The following is a 16,744-nucleotide window of genomic DNA, read 5'->3' on the forward strand; positions in this document are numbered from 1 at the left end:
AAAGTATAACAAACCTACAGAAAAATGCATATATTTTAGACACAGCAAAAACTTTTTAAGTGAGTACTTCCATGAAATCACTAGACACATGAAATAGAACATTACTAGGATCCTAAAAGCCCCCTTGATGCACCATTTCCAAATTTAGCCCTTCTTTGCAAGAAACTAATATCCTTAATAATATCATGGATTAGTTTAGCCAGTTTCTGAACTTAATAAAGATGGAAATATATAGAAATGCTTTATTTTGTACCTGCTGTTAACCATTTATTTTTTTGTTTTTTAACCATTAAGAAAATTGAAGTATAGTTAACTTAAAATGTGTTAGTTTCAGGTGCCCAGCAAAGGATTCAGTTATACATATACATGTGTATATGCTCTAAGATTCTTTTCCATTACAAGTTGCTGTTGTTTAGTTGCTAAATTGTATCTAACTCTTTGTGACCCCGTGAAGTGCTGCATGCCAGGCTTCCCTTTGCTATCTCCCGGAGTTTGCTCAAACTCATGTCCATTGAGTCAGTGATGCTATCTAACCATCTCATCCTCTGTCTCCCCCATCTCCTCTTGCCCTCAATCATTCCCAGCATCATGGTTTTTTCAGTGAGTCAGCTTTTCGCCTCAGGTGGCCAAGGTATTGGAGCTTCAGTTTCAATGTCAGTCCTTCCAGTGAATATTCAGGGTTGATTTCATTTAGGATTCACTGGTTTGATCTCCTTGCTGTCCAAGGGACTCTCAAGAATCTTCTCCAGCACCATAAGCTATTACAACATATTGAATATAGTTCCTTGTTTCCTTATGCTATACAGTTGGTCTTATTGTTTGTTTTATATACAGTAATATCAGTTTCAGTTCAGTTCAGTTGCTCAGTCTAGTCTGGTTTTGTGATCCCATGGACTGCAGCACGCCAGTCCTCCCTGTCCATCGTCAACTCCTGGAGTTTACTCAAACTCATGTCCATTGAGTTGGTGATGCCATCCAACCATCTCATCCTCTGTCATCCCCTTCTCCTCCTGCCTTCAATCTTTCCCAGCATCAGGATCTTTTGAGATGAGTCAGTTCTTTGCATCAGGTAGCAAAAGTATTGGAGTTTCAGCTTTAGCATCAGTCCTTGCAATGAATATTCAGGACTGATTTCCTTTAGTATGGACTGGTTGGATCTCTTTGCAGTCCAACGGACTCTCAAGTGTCTTCTCCAACACCAAAGTTCAAAAGCATCAATTCTTCAGCTTTCTTTATAGTCCAACTCTCACAACCATACATGAATACCGGAAAAAAAATAGCTTTGACTAGATGGACATTTGTCGGCAAAGTAATGTCTCTGCTTTTTAATATGCTGTCTAGGTTGGTCATAACTTTTCTTCCAAGGAACAAATGTCTCTTAATTTCATGGCTTGAGTCACCATATGCAGTGATTTTGGAGCCCCCAAAAATAAAGTCTGTCATTGTTTCCACTGTTTCCCCATCTATTTGCCATGAAATGATGGGACTAGATGCCATGATCTTAATTTTCTGAATGTTGAGTTCTAAGCCAACCTTTTCACTCTCCTCTTTCACTTTCACCAAGAGGCTCTTTAGTTCTTCCTCACTTTCTGCCATAAGGGTGGTGTCATCTGCATATCTGAGGTTATTGATATTTCTCCCTGCAATCTTGATTCCAGCTTGTGCTTCATCCAGCCCAGCATTTCTCATGATGTACTCTGCATATAAGTTATATAAGCAGGGTGACAATATACAGCCTTGATGTACTCCTTTCCCTATTTGGAACCAGCCTGTTGTTCCATGTCCAGTTCTAACTGTTGCTTCCTGATCTGCATACAGATTTCTCAAGAGTCAGGTCAGGGGGTCTGGTATTCCCATCTCTTTAAGAATTTTCCACAGTTTGTTGTGGTCCACACAGTCAAAGGCTTTGGCATAGTCAATAAAGCAGAAGTAGATGTTTTTCTGGAACTCTCTTGCTTTTTCGATGATTCAGCATATGTTGAAAATTTGATCTCTGGTTCCTCCTCCTTTTCTAAATCCAGCTTGAACATCTGGAAGTTCACGGTTCATGTATTGTTAAAGCCTGGCTTGGAGAATTTTGAGCATTACTTTACTAGCGTGTGAGATATGTGTAGTTGTGCGGTAGTTTGAGCATTCTTTGGCATTGCCTTTCTTTGGAATTGAAATGAAAACTGACCTTTTCTAGTCCTGTAGCCACTGCCAAGTTTTCCGAATTTGCTGGCATATTGAGTGCAGCATGTTCACAACATCATCTTGCAGGATTTGAAATAGATCAGCTGGAATTCTATCACCACCACTAGCTTTGTTCGTAGTGATGCTTCCTAAGGCCCACTTGACTTCACACTCCAGGATGTCTGGCTCTAGGTGAGTGATCACACCATCATGATTATCTGGATCATGAAGATCTTTTTTGTCCAGTTCTTCTGTGTATTCTTGCCACCTCTTCTTAATATCTTCTGCTTCTGTTAGGTCCATACCATTTCTGTCCTTTATTGAGCCCATCTTTGCATGAAATGTTCCCTTGGTATCTCTAATTTTCTTGAAGAGATCTCTAGGCTTTCCCATTCTATTGTTTTCCTCTATTTCTTTGCACTGATCATTGAGGAAGGCTTTCTTATATCTCCTTGCTATTCTTTGGAAATCTGCATTCAAATGGGTATGTCTTTCGTTTTTCCCTTTGCCTTTCACTTCTCTTCTATTCACAGCTATTTGTAAGGCCTCCTCAGACAACCATTTTGCCTTTTTGCATTTCTTTCCCTTGGGTATGGTCTTGATCCCTGCCTCCTGTACAATTTACAAACCTCTGTCCATAGTTCTTCAGGCACTCTGTCTATCAGATCTAATCCCTTGAATCTAATTCTCATTTCCACTGTATAATTGTAAGGCATTTGATTTAGGTCATACCTGAATGATCTAGTGGTTTTCACTACTTCTTCAATTTCAGTCTGAATTTGGCAATAAGGAGTTCATGATCTGAGCCACAGTCAGCTCCTGGTCTTGACCATCTGGTGATGTCCATGTGTAGAGTCTTCTCTTGTGTTGTTGGAAGAGGGTGTTTGCTATAAATAGTGCGTTCTCTTGGCAAAACTATTAGCTTTGCCCTGCTTCATTCTGTACTCCAGGGCCAAATTTGCCTATTACTCCAGGTGTTTCTTGACTTCCTACTCTTGCGTTCCAGTCCCCTATAATGAAAAGGACATCTTTTTGGGGTGTTAGTTCTAGAAGGTCTTGTATGTCTTCAGAGAACCATTCAGTTTCAGCTTCTTCAGCATTACGGTCAGGGCATAGACTTGGATTACTGTGGTATTGAGTGGTTTGCCTTGGAAACGAACAGAGATCATTTTGTTGTTTTTGAGATTGCATCCAAGTATTGCATTTTGGACTCTCTTTTTGACTGTGATGGCTAGTCCATTTCTTCTAAGGGATTCTTGCCCACAGTAGTAGATATAATGGTCATCTATTGCAGTTAAATTCGCCCATTCCAGTCCATTTTAGTTTTCGGTTCAGTTCAGTTCAGTTGCTCAGTCATGTCCGACTCTTTGCGACCCCATGAATCGCAGCACACCAGGCTTCCCTGTCCATCACCAATTCCCGGAGTTCACTCAGACTCACGTCCATCGAGTCGGTGATGCCATCCAGCCATCTCATCCTCTGTCGTCCCCTTCTTCTCCTGCCCCCAATCCCTCCCAGCATCAGAGTCTTTTCCAATGAGTCAACTCTTCTCGTGAGGTGGCCAAAGTACTGGAGTTTCAGCTTTAGCATTATTCCTTCCAAAGAACACCCAGGACTGATCTCCTCTAGAATGGAGTGGTTGGATCTCCTTGCAGTCCAAGGGACTCTCAAGAGTCTTCTCTAACACCACAGTTCAAAAGCATCAATTCTTGCCTTCTTCACAGTCCAATTCTCACATCTATACATGACCACTGGAAAAACCATAGCCTTGACTAGACGGACCTTTGTTGGCAAAGTAATGTCTCTGCTTTTCAATATGCTGTCTAGGTTGGTCATAACTTTCCTTCCAAGGAGTAAGCGTCTTTTAATTTCATGACTGCAGTCACCATCTGCAGTGATTTTGGAGCCCCAAAGTTGTCAGTTTAGTAATCCCAAATATCTAATTTATCAACTCTGTATTTTTTTAAAGATTTTACTTTTTAGAGAAGTTTTAGTTTCACAACATAATTGAGAGGAAGATAGTTTTCTCATATATCTCCTGCTCCCATACATGGATAGTCTCCCTGTATTATCAGCGTTACTCACCAGAATGGTAATTTGGTGTGTTGTACCATTGTCCTTTTGTACATTGTACAATGTTACCAGGGATGGACCTATATTGACACATAATCACCCAGAGTTATCCATCCTTTATAGGTTCACTTTTGCTGCTGTACATTCTCTGGGTTTGGACACATGTATACTGACAGATGGTTGGATAGCATTACCGACTGAATAAACATAAACTTGAGCAAACTCTGGGAGATAGTGGAGGACAGGGAATCCTGGCATGCTGCAGTCCAAGGGGTTGCAAAAAGCTGGACATGACTTAGCAACTGAACAACAACAACATATTGACATATATCCATCATTATAAAATCATACAGAGAATTTTCATTGCTCTAAAAATCTGCTTTTTCCTTTTTAATTGCTGAATGTTGTTTCATTATAGATATATACTACATTTTATTTATCCATTGACTCGCTGGTAGACAGTTAGATTGTTTTCACTTTTTGGCTGTTATGAATTTGCTGCTATGAACAAATTTAAGTACTAGTTTTTGCATAAAACATTAATTTCTCTTGTGTTGATACCTGGGAATGGAACTGCTGAGTCATTTAGAAACTCTGTGTTTAACGTTTTGTGAAACTGTTTTCAAAAGTGGCTGATATCATTTTATATTGCTGCTAGCAATATATAATGGCTCTAATTTCTCAGCAATTTTGCCCAACTTGTTGTTTTGTTGTTATTATTTTGTTTTAGCAATCCTAACATTTGTGAAATGGTATCTCATTGCAGTTTTGATTTGTGTTTACATGATGACTAATGATGTTGAGCTTCTTTTTTATGTTTATTGACTATGTGCATGTTCTTCTTTGGAGAAATGTCTGTTGAAATCTTTTCCCTATTTTCTTTTTCTAATTTCTCAAAGTGAATTTATTAGATCTCTTGGTTGCATATGACAGAAGCCACTTGTGAAGCACAGGAAAGACTGAACACAAACCCTGGGTACTATAAAATACCCTGGAAATTCTCTATCCTCTGTTTATATCTCCTTCTCAGTTGCCTCATTCTTATCACTTATCAAGGTCTGGCCTTCTATTTTCATGCCACACGGCAGAACACAGTTATTGCTAATTATTCTTAAGTTGCCTCTCTTCATTTTAAAAGAGCAATCAGATGTTTCTTAGTCATAGTCTAATTTTTCCATGAAAAGATTCTAATTGTCACAACTGGGATTATGTACCCATCTCAAGACCAAATAAATAACTGTGGCCAAAAGAGTGGTAAAAAATGATAGAATCTGGGACATTTGTGGGTAACTATCATCTTCTAGCACACAGGCCATTGAGCAAAGAACGTTTTTTCTTTTTTTTCATTTTTAAAGAATTGGAGGGGGAAAAAGTGAACAAAGAAGAATATGTGATATGGACATATGTGGCCAGATCTAAAATATTCTCTGATCCTTGAAAGAAAAATGTTACACATTTCTGATCTAGGCAGAAGGGAAAATTTTCTCCAAAAGAAGGATGTGACGACCTGGTCTGGCATTCTAAGAGAAGTGGCAGATCAACAGCTCTATAGAATATTAACAAATGACCCCGTGTTCAATATGCTTGGGAAGCCAGATGAAAAATTTAAAAGGACTTCTGTATTGAAGGATTTCTCATAGTATTTGATATGCTAGAAAACACTGTGAATCTTCAAGAGCAAGAAAACAGTGTCTTTTGTTTCTCAAACTCATTTGAGCATATTTCCTCCCACCTCCAAAGAAGTACCATTTCGTGGAGCACACTTTGGGAAGACTTTTACATATGAGCGCTCACATTTAACTAATATGGACTTTATTTCCAGTCTTCCTTGAAACTGAGTTCAAGAATGACTGTATGCCGGGCTTGTGGTGCTATGTGTAATGGAGGCACACAATGAATGAAACAGATTCTGTCTTTAGGGAGTTTTTAGTCCAGTGAGGGAAATCAACTGGAAAAAAAGCCCAAGCTTTAAAAAGGATACCAAGAATGCTATAAAGCATAACATACTGAATCAAGAAACGCAGCGCAGGGACTCCTCCTTGGCCTTCTGGGACAGCCACGGGGACCTCAAGGAAGGCTTTCTTTCACGAAGCATGATGACTGAACCTTTACGGTCAGCCAGTAGGAGCTGACTAGGGGAAAAGGGAGAAAAAAGGTGAACTTCTGCATAGAAGCCAATGGAGGGGGGGCACTGTGGGTCATTCTGAGCATAATTGAGTAAGACTCAGTGATTGATGGATATAGGAGATGAGAGAAGAGAGGGGACAGAAGATAACTCAAGACTATGAGATGGACAGGTTGGTGGGGACCCATAGTTAATTCAGTTTGGGGTCTGTAAGTTTTTATTTGTCTCACAGACTATCCTACTGGAGGTGTCCTGAAAGGCTCCAAGGAGTGATCTGGGCTGGAGATATGGATGAAAGGAGTCATTATAATACAGAAGGTAGGTGAAACTATTTGCTTATTTTTAAAATTAGGTTACTTTTCTTCTCAATATTGAGTTGTAAGGTTTGTTTTCAGGATACAAGCCCCTTACCAGATAGAGTTTTGTTTCTTCCACTGTGTGAATTTTCTTTCATTTTCTTTAAAGGTATTGTTTGAAGCCCAGAACCATATTTCTGTGGTTTCTATGTGTCTGGCTAATGCTGTTTCTATTATCTACTGTATAATTCTGTGTAATTTTGAAATTTAAGGAGGTTTTAGTTCCTTTAACCGTCACATGGCAAAATGTTTGCTACTGCCTCCTGGATTCCTGCTAAGAGCTCTGATTTTTTTGCTCCTCTACTCTGTGTTTTGTGGACAGAAACGTGGGAAGTAATTTTATATTAGAGTTTTATAGTCCACCTTAGCTTTTTGCTGGGACAGGAACAACTTTAAAGTCATAGCTGTTGGTATGCGGATTCTGCCCAGATCTGTGCATCCGGTATGACTGTTCATCAAAGTCGGTTGGGTAGTCTCAAAAGTGCTAATCCAAGGCCACAGCCAAAACCAGTTTAATCCCAGAACCTCTGGGATGTGGAGGGGGGTAACCCAAGCATCAGTGACTTTGAAAGGTATCCAGATAAGTTCAATATTTAAAGTTGAGAATCATGGTGATTCGAGTCCCCTGCTGGACTTCATTTCATTGATTCATTAGTTCAACAAATATTATTTGAAAGCTGGCTCTACCCTAGACACACTGGCAGTCAGGTGCTGAGTATTTAGTGATCAGTAAGGAAAATAATCTCTGCTCGAAATCTAGCTGGGAAAGATAGACACTGAACAAAACATTGTGTACGTGAGTATTTAATTGCTCTTGTGACCTCAGTGTCTAGTAGGTATCTCCATTCAGATTCCCTCAAGTTAATTATGTCAAAAACTGAAGTCTTAATCATGTCATCCTCCTATAGCTTTTTACGTGGCTAATGGCAACTTCAGTCATCCAAACCTTGATGTTTGCCTTCCGCCTTTAAGCTTCTCATCTAATCGATATGTAGGCACCCGGTTTCTGCCTACGTATAACGTCCTGTTTCTACTCTTTCCTTTCAGATCCCATTGTTAGTGTTTCAGGCCAGGTCCTCCTCACCTCTTGCTTAGATGACTGTAGTTATCGGTAACTGGTGTCCCTCACTCTGGATTGGTTCACCTCCAATCCAGTCTCCATAATCCTGTCTGAAATGATTGTTCAAGAAGGCAAGTGTTTCATGATCCCTCAAGATTTGTTAGATAAAATCCAAACCCTCCAGGATCTGCCAGTTTTTCTAGTTTTATCTCCAACATAACATGCACTCTCCTCCTATGGGAAGTGTTTTGGTTATCTATTGCTACCTAACAGATCATCTCAGAACTTAGTGGCATAAAACAACAACCATTTATGACCTAAGCTCTCTAGAACATCACTTCTACTGCTTTTTATTGATTAGGCAAGTCAGGAAGGCCCATCCAGAGGAGGGGAATTAGACCCCACCTCTCACTAGGATGAGTAGGAAAGAATGTGTGTGTCTCTAATCTGCCACACCAAGTAGACCACGTCTGTTGAACCATAGGTATGTATTTTTCTAATACTATTCCATTTGCATCTTTTGCAGTTCCTCAGCTTGGCAGATTTGTGCTCTTCTAGGCTTGAATATGGTGTCACAAATCCTGTCTTGAGTAAGAGTGCAACTGTGTGCTGTTTATCTGTGACTTAGCATTTACTGAATTCCCTAAAAAGGAATAAACCAAGCCCTGGCTGATGGACTGGGAACCATCCAAGCAGAGTTGATCATTCTCTCTTCTGTGCAGTGACTGTGTATTGTATTTTGCCTACATAATTTATATACAATTACATTTATGTAATTATAATTCTGCAATTATTTATATATATGGTTGCTCGGCTACTAAATTGACCTCCTCATAGTCTCTGAGTTTATCTAAATTCTCTCAGCTGCAGGTGGCTGAAATCAGTATAAGGGAAAAGAAAACTGTGCATGCTGGGGAGGGCAGGATTTATGGGCTCAAGATCATGATAGGGATTTTTAAAAAGGGAGGGGTGGTGCTGGTATTTGACGTGACTGGATCCGAGTGGCACACAGTTCCCAGTGGTCTCCCTCTTAGCCTCCTCCCACTCCTTCTCCCTCCCTTTACTTCAGTCTCTGTAATGGCTTCCTTGCCTCCTACTGCAGACAGTGTTCTTCCACATGATGGACAATTTAGCCATGATGGTACTGGGTTTCCAGAAAGGTGTCCCCAGAGACAAATGGCAGCCTTTTCTATTTGTCCCCAATAAAAATTCCTCTGACTGAGGACAGGGGCGTGGTGCCCTGTTGTCAGCCAGCCCTGTGGCTCTGGGGGAGGGCTTATCTGATATCAGAAAAGTGATGGGGCATTGTCCCAGGTCAAAAACCATAGGCTTCATTGTATTTGTCTCTGTTACCCCATCCCTCTCCTAAGTTACTGGCACACAGCAGGAGCTTCCTAAATGTTTATTGAAGGAAATGAATGAATGATGAGTCTTTGCCTAGAAATGTCCCCCTCTTCACACAGAAGTCCTGACCCTATGATATTCTATCTCAGACATTCTTCACTGACTAGAATTCAGAGATTTTGCTGTTTAACTACTTCATGATCACTCTGGGTGAGCCTACCTTAAAGGTACTGACATGTGAAAGTATGACTAAAATGCTAAATCCCTAGGCTTTTTGGTTTCATCCTCAGTCTGGACTAGGTCAAGAAAGGTTTAGTAAGCATGGGTATCCTCATGAAAGATCTTTCAGGAAATCAAAGAGCTTGCAGGTGAGTTAGTGCTGAGATGCAGATTTGAGTCTCAGCAGTTCCTCATTCCAATAGCATGGGCTTACCTTGAAAGCTTCATTAGTTTCTATGGGCCTTACCCCTTAATGCTGTGGTCAATCCATAATTCTTCCCAAAAGGTGGTCAGTGAGCAACTAGCTTTGTGAGGACTTTTCCTGAGATCGTTCATTCACATTCACTGTGTTCAGAGAGGTGGGAGAATTTCAAATAGCTCCATCATTTCGTTCTCACTAGAGATCATTTCTTTTGTCATCAGTGAGACGAAATAGAATCTTATGGAGAAAGAGAAAGAAAGGCTAAATGATTTCCACAGCTCTCATACCTCCCAGAGTAATTCTGAGCCCATCGGTTAGGGCCCAGTTTTAGGACAGTTGCCTGTGGTCAATAATTGTTCAGACATAGAAAAAACAACATGTAATTCTCTCCGTTTCTAAGAAACACTGACTACTGGACTGTCACCTAATGGGTCCCTGATTCATTCAAGACACTAGGAGAGTGATAAACAAATGGCCTTTTTTTTTTTTTTCTAGAGGACACAATCAAACTGAAAAACAAATACATGGAAACAAATTGTTTCAGTTTATGATAAATGTTGTGTTTCTTACAATGTGTTAAATGTGATAGGATTTAGGACAGACTAGGGATGCAATGGCAACCCACTCCAGTATCTTGCCTGGAAAATCCCATGGACAGAGGGGCCTGGTAGGCTGCAGTCCATGGGGTTGCTAGGAGTCGGACACGACTGAGCGACTTCACTTTCACTTTCATGCATTGGAGAAGGAAATGGCAACCCACTCCAGTGTTCTCGCCTGGAGAATCCCAGGGACGGGGAGCCTGGTGGGCTGCCATCTATGGGGTCGCACAGAGTCGGATATGACTGAAGTGACTTAGCAGCAGCAGCAGCAGGGATGCTGCCAGAGAAGGCTCTCTGAAGAGGTAAAATTTGAGCAGGAATTTGAATGAGAAGGAGCAGTTGATTATGTGAGGATCCATGGAAGAAGGAGCGCAAATGCCAGAGATAGTGAACGTGATGTATTTGAGAGTCTGGCTGAACTTGACTTGGGCCTGGAGTGTATTGAGCTAGGGGGAGAAGGTAGGCAGAGGCCAGACCATGACAGACCCTGTGGGCCAGGCAGGGACTTTATATTTTATTTTAATTGCAGTGAAAGATATTAAGCAGGTAAATTGTGTGATTTGCAGAGTGTTATTTATTTGTACTGTCCAGTATTGTTACCACTAACTCTAAGTGGCTACTCATGTTTAAATTAAAATTTAATTCTGCAGTTGAACCAGACAGATTTAAATAGCTACATGTGGCTAATGGCAACCATATTGGACAATGTAGACATAGAATTTTTTCAGCACCGCAGAAAGTTCTGCTGGACACTATTATTATAGAGTGTGCAAGCAGGGAGACCAGTTGGAAGCCTATTGTTCTGGTTCAAGTGAGAAATGAGCGGCTGTCATAGTAGAGATGGTGAGAAGTAGATGGACTTCGGGTAGAATGTGAAGGTAAGGACAAACATGACTTGCTGATGAATTTTTCATGAGGGAAGAAAGGAAAGAGATGAGTTAGTTATGTTTGCAGTTCGACTTTGGGGAGGTGGAAGGATTAGAAATGTTTACATACAGAAGAAATAAATCTCTGTCAGCTCAATGGTATAGAACTCATCATTTACCTGTGAAAGAGCAAGAAACTTTAAAAATAACTGAGATACAGTCATGACCAAAAAACTTTCTGCAGGAGTTGGTGGGGAGCTGTTAGGTTTAGGGACTTGTAAATATCTGTGATTGACAGACAGGTCAGTGGGGTCTGTCACTAAAAGGTGGTGGGAATCATTCTGAGAAAATTTTGATCACTGCTGAATCAGGCACATGGATTCCCCACCAATCTCATTTTTTTTTTTTTTTTGGAAGATTTATTTATTTATTTGGCTTGGTGGGTCTTCATTGCTACGCAGGATTTTTCTAGTTGAGCAAGTGGGGGCTACTCTATAATTGCAGTGCACAGGCTTCTCATTGCGGGGGTTTCCTTGTTGTGGCACACAGGCTTTAGAGCGCGGGCTCAGCAGTTGTGGTGCATGGACTTAGTTGTGTCCACGGTATGTGGAATTTTCCCAGACCAGGGATCACATCTGTGTCCCTTGCACTGCAAAGTGGGCGCTTAACCACTGGACCACCAAGGAAGCCCCCTTGAAATCATTTCTGATTTCACAGAGAAGGTTATCTTTTCCAACTCTCCTCCAAGGAAATAATTTTCTTTGCCATTAAAAAAAAATTACTTTTTCTCAGGATCAGGATGACAAGTTTATTCTGATTCTTTAGATCATCAGCAGGAAAGACTTGGGCACTGGGAGGCCGATTGTGCACTCTGGTGGGAAGTTAGTAATCGGAAAACTGTAGGAGAAAATCTTCCACTGTCGCTTGCTCCTGTTCATGAAGGGGTTTACTGGTGGAGAATAGGCAGGTTCTGGAGAAGCGTTCACAGGGTCGAGTCTTAAATGCTCAATTGACTTCCTAAGGACTCTGCATATTGGACAAACCATTTGCCATCTCTTATCCTTCATTTCCTCATCTATGCAATGAGATTAGAAATTGTCTGTTCTAGCTTCCTTATATAACTATTATGAGCTTTAAATTAGATGAAGATAATGATAACACCACTTGCTATTAAATACTTACTGTGCTCCAGGTGCTGTGCTAAGCAGTGTGATGGAGCTAAGACAGATGTTGTGCTACACTTAGTGGTTCAAAGTAACAAACATTTTATTTATACTCATCATTCTCTGAGTCAGCTGTTTGGGTTTGGTCCATCCTGATGGTTTTTCTGCCTTTCTTGCCTATGGTTGTGTATGTGACTACAAATTATCTGTCCACGCTAATGGCCTGATTGTCCCCTCTCAAATGTCTGGCACTTGGTGGTAGCTGTTAGCTGGGGGGTCTAAGGGGGCCTCAACCGGGACAGCTTGTGTCTCCTCTGTTGATCTTTCATCCTCTAGTAGACTAGACTGGGCTTCTTCACATGGGAATTTCAGGGAAGAATTCCAAGAGGTGAGAGCAAAAGCTTTAAGGCTGATTAAGTTCTAGGCTTAGAAGTCCCAACATCACTTCCACCACATTCTATTGGTCAAAGCAAGTTACAGGTGCAACCCAGATCCAAGGGCAGGGAGATAAACTACATTTTTATGAGAGGAGTGGAAAATCACATTGCAAGTGGGCACATATGTGCCCTGGGATAGGTTATCCTGGTCATTTTTGTGAACAATTTTTGTGCCTAGCAGTGTATAACCTCATCTAATACGAACAACAACCTGTTATCCTCACTGGATAACACTCTGAGGCACAATGAAGTTGAATAGCTTGCTCAAAGTCATATAGTCATTAACTGTCTAAGTTGGGATATGAACCCAGGCAGCCTGGGTTCTAGAGGCCATACTCTGTTTTTATGGTCTTCAAAATGGAAATCACCTTACGATAGAGATTACTTGCATTTGTTATGTTCAGTTCTCTCATTCTGGGGCACTTCCTACCTCTTGCAGTTTAAGTGGGGCCATGGAATTGGTTCTGGGCCGATGGAGACATGTAACAGCAGGTGTAAATTCCTTATTCTCTGTAATCCCCTCCCTCCATAAGGGTTGAAATGGTGGAACTCTAAGATAGAAGCAGACTTGACTACTGAGCTACCATTCAAATGGAAGCTTCCCTGTAGAGCTGCCAGATCTTTAGCAAAAAAGAAAGAAATGGCATGTGCTAATAAGCAACTGAGAGTTGAGGATTTGTTATTATAGTGAAGCCAGTTCTCTCTTGATTAATGCAAACTTAAGAGTATTTTTTTACTTAAAAATGAAGCCTTCTACTTAAAAGTGAAGCCATAATCTTATAAAATTTTAATTAATCAGGAAATAATAAAGAAGAATTTAAAACTCACTTCAAATCCTATAATCCAGGGTCAACAATTTAAATATTTCAGTGAATATCATTCCAGCTAATTCTCTGAGTATAAGAATGTACACAAAATTCATGTACATAAGGTCACTCTCTCCAGATTTCCTGGTAGCCTCCTTTTGTCATCAAACAATATAATTTCAGAATTGTTCTTAGTCAAGTAAATGGAGAGCTACATAGGAAGCTCTTTGACATAGATGTTATATAAAAGGAAGGTTTTTTAAGAACATACCAAAAAAAAAGGGTTAAGAATATGGGTTCTCCATCTGAGTGCTTGAATTCAAATCCTCACTCCACCACAGACTTTGAGAAAGTTACTTAATCTTTTTCTGCCTCTCTTTCTTCAGCTGTAAAAGGGGATAATAATAGTACTTATTCAGAGTGAAGATTAAGTAAAATAAGGTTTGTGAAACACTTTGCGTGGTACCAGGCCTGTAGTAACACTTAATAACTTAATAAATGTTAGCTATGATACCAGGGTAGCAAATTTACACATTCTACCAGATGTCCAAGAAAGTGTAGCTTCTTTACTTCCTATATGAGATCTTTCATAACCACTTGCTAGGCAGCAGAGGGCTGCTCTAGGCGGGTAGAAGAAACTACGTTGTCTTTTTGTTTTAAAAGGCTTCCCAGGAAATACTTAGAGGTCCATCTTGGTAATGGGGGCACTTGGCTCCTGCCCTTATTTTTTCCAAAGATGGTGTAAAGAAAACCTGTCTTCCTCTCTTTTACTCTCACATCACTTCTGACAAAAGATGTGTGTGGACATCCCCCACCCCCCACACACATATTTCCCCACACACAAGCAATTCTCTGCAGCATCATCTGGGTGTCCTACAATTTAATTCTATCATCATCAACCTGGAGACAGCATCACATCCTCCAGGTTAAGGGCTCGGTCCCACTAGACAGCTCCTACCTTACTTTCGAAGCCAATCGCAAGTCTATGTTATCCCCTGTATTTCTGATCCATCTACTATAAATCAGAGGTTACTATGACTCCCTGTTTGGGTTTCATTAGTTTGCAGGAGTGGCTCACAGGAACCAGGAAAAGAGTTTAGTTAGTGTTTACCAGTTTATTATAAAAGGATATGATGAGGGCTACAGGTGAACATTCAGATGGGAGAGAAGCACGCATAGGCCGAGGTGTGTGGGAAGTACACCCTTCTGGCCTGCCACTCTCCCAGCACTTTCTAGGGTTCACCAACTTGGTAGCTCTCCAAATCCCATGCTTTTGAGATTTTTATGGAGGCTTCATTGTGTAAGTGTGATCTATCATTAACTCCATTTCCAGCCCCGGAGAATGGGGATTGGGACTGAAAATTCCAAGCTTCTAATCATAGCTTGGTCTTTCTGGTGACTGGCCTCTATTCAAGGACCCACTTAAAGTCACCTCAGTAGAACAAAAAACACTGCTGTCACCCAGAAAATTCCCAGGGGATTTAGGAGCCCTGTGTCAAGGAGGTGGGGTTAGAGATCAAATATTAGAAGAAAAGACACTCCTAATACTCTTAGCACTTAGGAGATTACCAGGGTTTGGGGAGCCCTGTGCCAGAAACTGGTAATATATAAAATTTCTATTATCTCATAGATGGTTTCTCTGTGTAGGGGAAAAGCTTATGAGGTTTCCTGGTGATAGGGCACGTTTACATGTTCTCTGTCTTAACTTGTTTTGCCATGGGATGGATGGTTTGGTCTGAATGGCATTCATTACAGGAAAACTAGTTTCATTTGATCTTTTGGTGAACAAGGGGATCCGCTGCTGCTGTGCCACCTGTCACTGAGGGTCTTTTCCAACTCCAGGCCTTGGCCAGTCCTGTGATCCTCCCAGTCTCTCTCCAGACCCTCACTGGGGCGCAGGGGAAATTTCTGTGCACACCATGGGCCAGACCGTAGGGAGCAAAGAGCACTGCCTGTCCTCCTTTGCCCAGCCCCTCACCAGAGATTGACAGGATCCCCTGAACATATGCCTCATTCCAGGATTCCACATGGGTAGTGGGTAAAAAACTACTCTGATTTTGGCCTTTTATTCAAAGCTGTGTAATAATCCTCTGCCCTGTTTGTCAAGGTCAGTTCATGGGTCACATAGCTTACTTCCCCTCCCCTCCCCAACCATGCCTAACCGTGATCTCCAGGTTCTGATTGGAGCAGACTTTCTCCTTCATCTTCTTGTCTAGAGGGCTTTGCTTATACCACTAAGCCTCATTGCTCAACTTTAATGACAGAGAGGAAAAGTCTCTGCATGACATGGCTCTTAATATGAGGGCAACAAGTCAATTAGGAACTAGAGTTAGCTATGAATACAAATACATTCATTTAATCTCAGATGTTGATTCATAGCAGTGTATTATCATTATTATTATCAGCATGTAGGAAGTGCTTAGTTCTTCCTCAGTGCCCCTCTGCCTTTCTCGTGGATTACATTGCCCACCGGATTCAGGAGTTTGTATCAGTTAAAAGGCAGTTGGAAGACAGTCCACCTACCATTTGCTTACCATACAGGCAATGAGCATCTTCCCATATGGGCTCTTCAGCACCCACCCATGTGGTCCAAGACACAAGTTGCAGATGCTCTGGCAACTGTGGGCCAGGCACCTCTGGGGTGGCTGCTTTGCTTGGGAATAACACACTAAAAAATTTCTTCTTAATTGTGTTTTTATTCCCCAGATACAAAATTAAATTTCTTCTCTTTCCATTGTCTATTAACTGACCCAGAATCTCTCTCTGATTGTCCATTCTACACATAGCCTACAAATGACCATGAAGGTTATGTCAGTGGCAGAGGCGTAATTAACACTCTCAACCAGCTAAGTGCTAACCTTACATAGATTGAGTTAAAAAACTTGTCTAGGTGTGAGGGCAGAAGCTGCCACTAAGACCTCTCCTAACTATGTGCTAAGACCTCAAACATCACACTTTCGCATTTATTTGTTTGAATTAAGACATGGATTTTGTATTCAATGGATTTATCAGGCCATATAGGAACTCAGGAGTGAATCCTACTTTTAGCCAGCACTCCAGGAAGTTAATATGATCAACTTCAATTCTTTCCTGATGACTGTATTATTTAAAAACAAAACTTTATTCATTTGCTTTCTCTTTACGGTTAAATGATCTCAAATGAGTCTAGTTAAGGAGAATTCATATGTGTTTCTTGAAGCAGTGGTCAGAAAGATCCAACAAAGTGCTTTGGCATTTTTGAGCTCGTTTCCTTGACTTCATTGTATCTGAAGTTTTGCCAAAATGAAAAATTAAGGCCTGTACCTTGGAGCAGAACTCTAGA

The 16,744-nt window shown here is 40.9% G+C and overlaps 1 long non-coding RNA gene across 2 annotated transcripts in view; it reads left to right on the forward strand.

The window, feature by feature from the left end:
- The window catches only part of LOC113885340, a 146,797-nt gene that overhangs the window by 18,935 nt on the left and 111,118 nt on the right, over positions 1-16,744 (forward strand). For both annotated transcript variants that reach the window (XR_003509181.1, XR_003509180.1), the window contains exon 2: positions 6,603-6,688. This is a non-coding gene — a long non-coding RNA (uncharacterized LOC113885340). The remainder of the gene's footprint in view (positions 1-6,602; positions 6,689-16,744) is intronic.

This window comes from Bos indicus x Bos taurus, chromosome 28, assembly GCF_003369695.1.
Source record: "Bos indicus x Bos taurus breed Angus x Brahman F1 hybrid chromosome 28, Bos_hybrid_MaternalHap_v2.0, whole genome shotgun sequence".
Classification (NCBI taxonomy): Eukaryota; Metazoa; Chordata; class Mammalia; order Artiodactyla; family Bovidae; genus Bos; species Bos indicus x Bos taurus.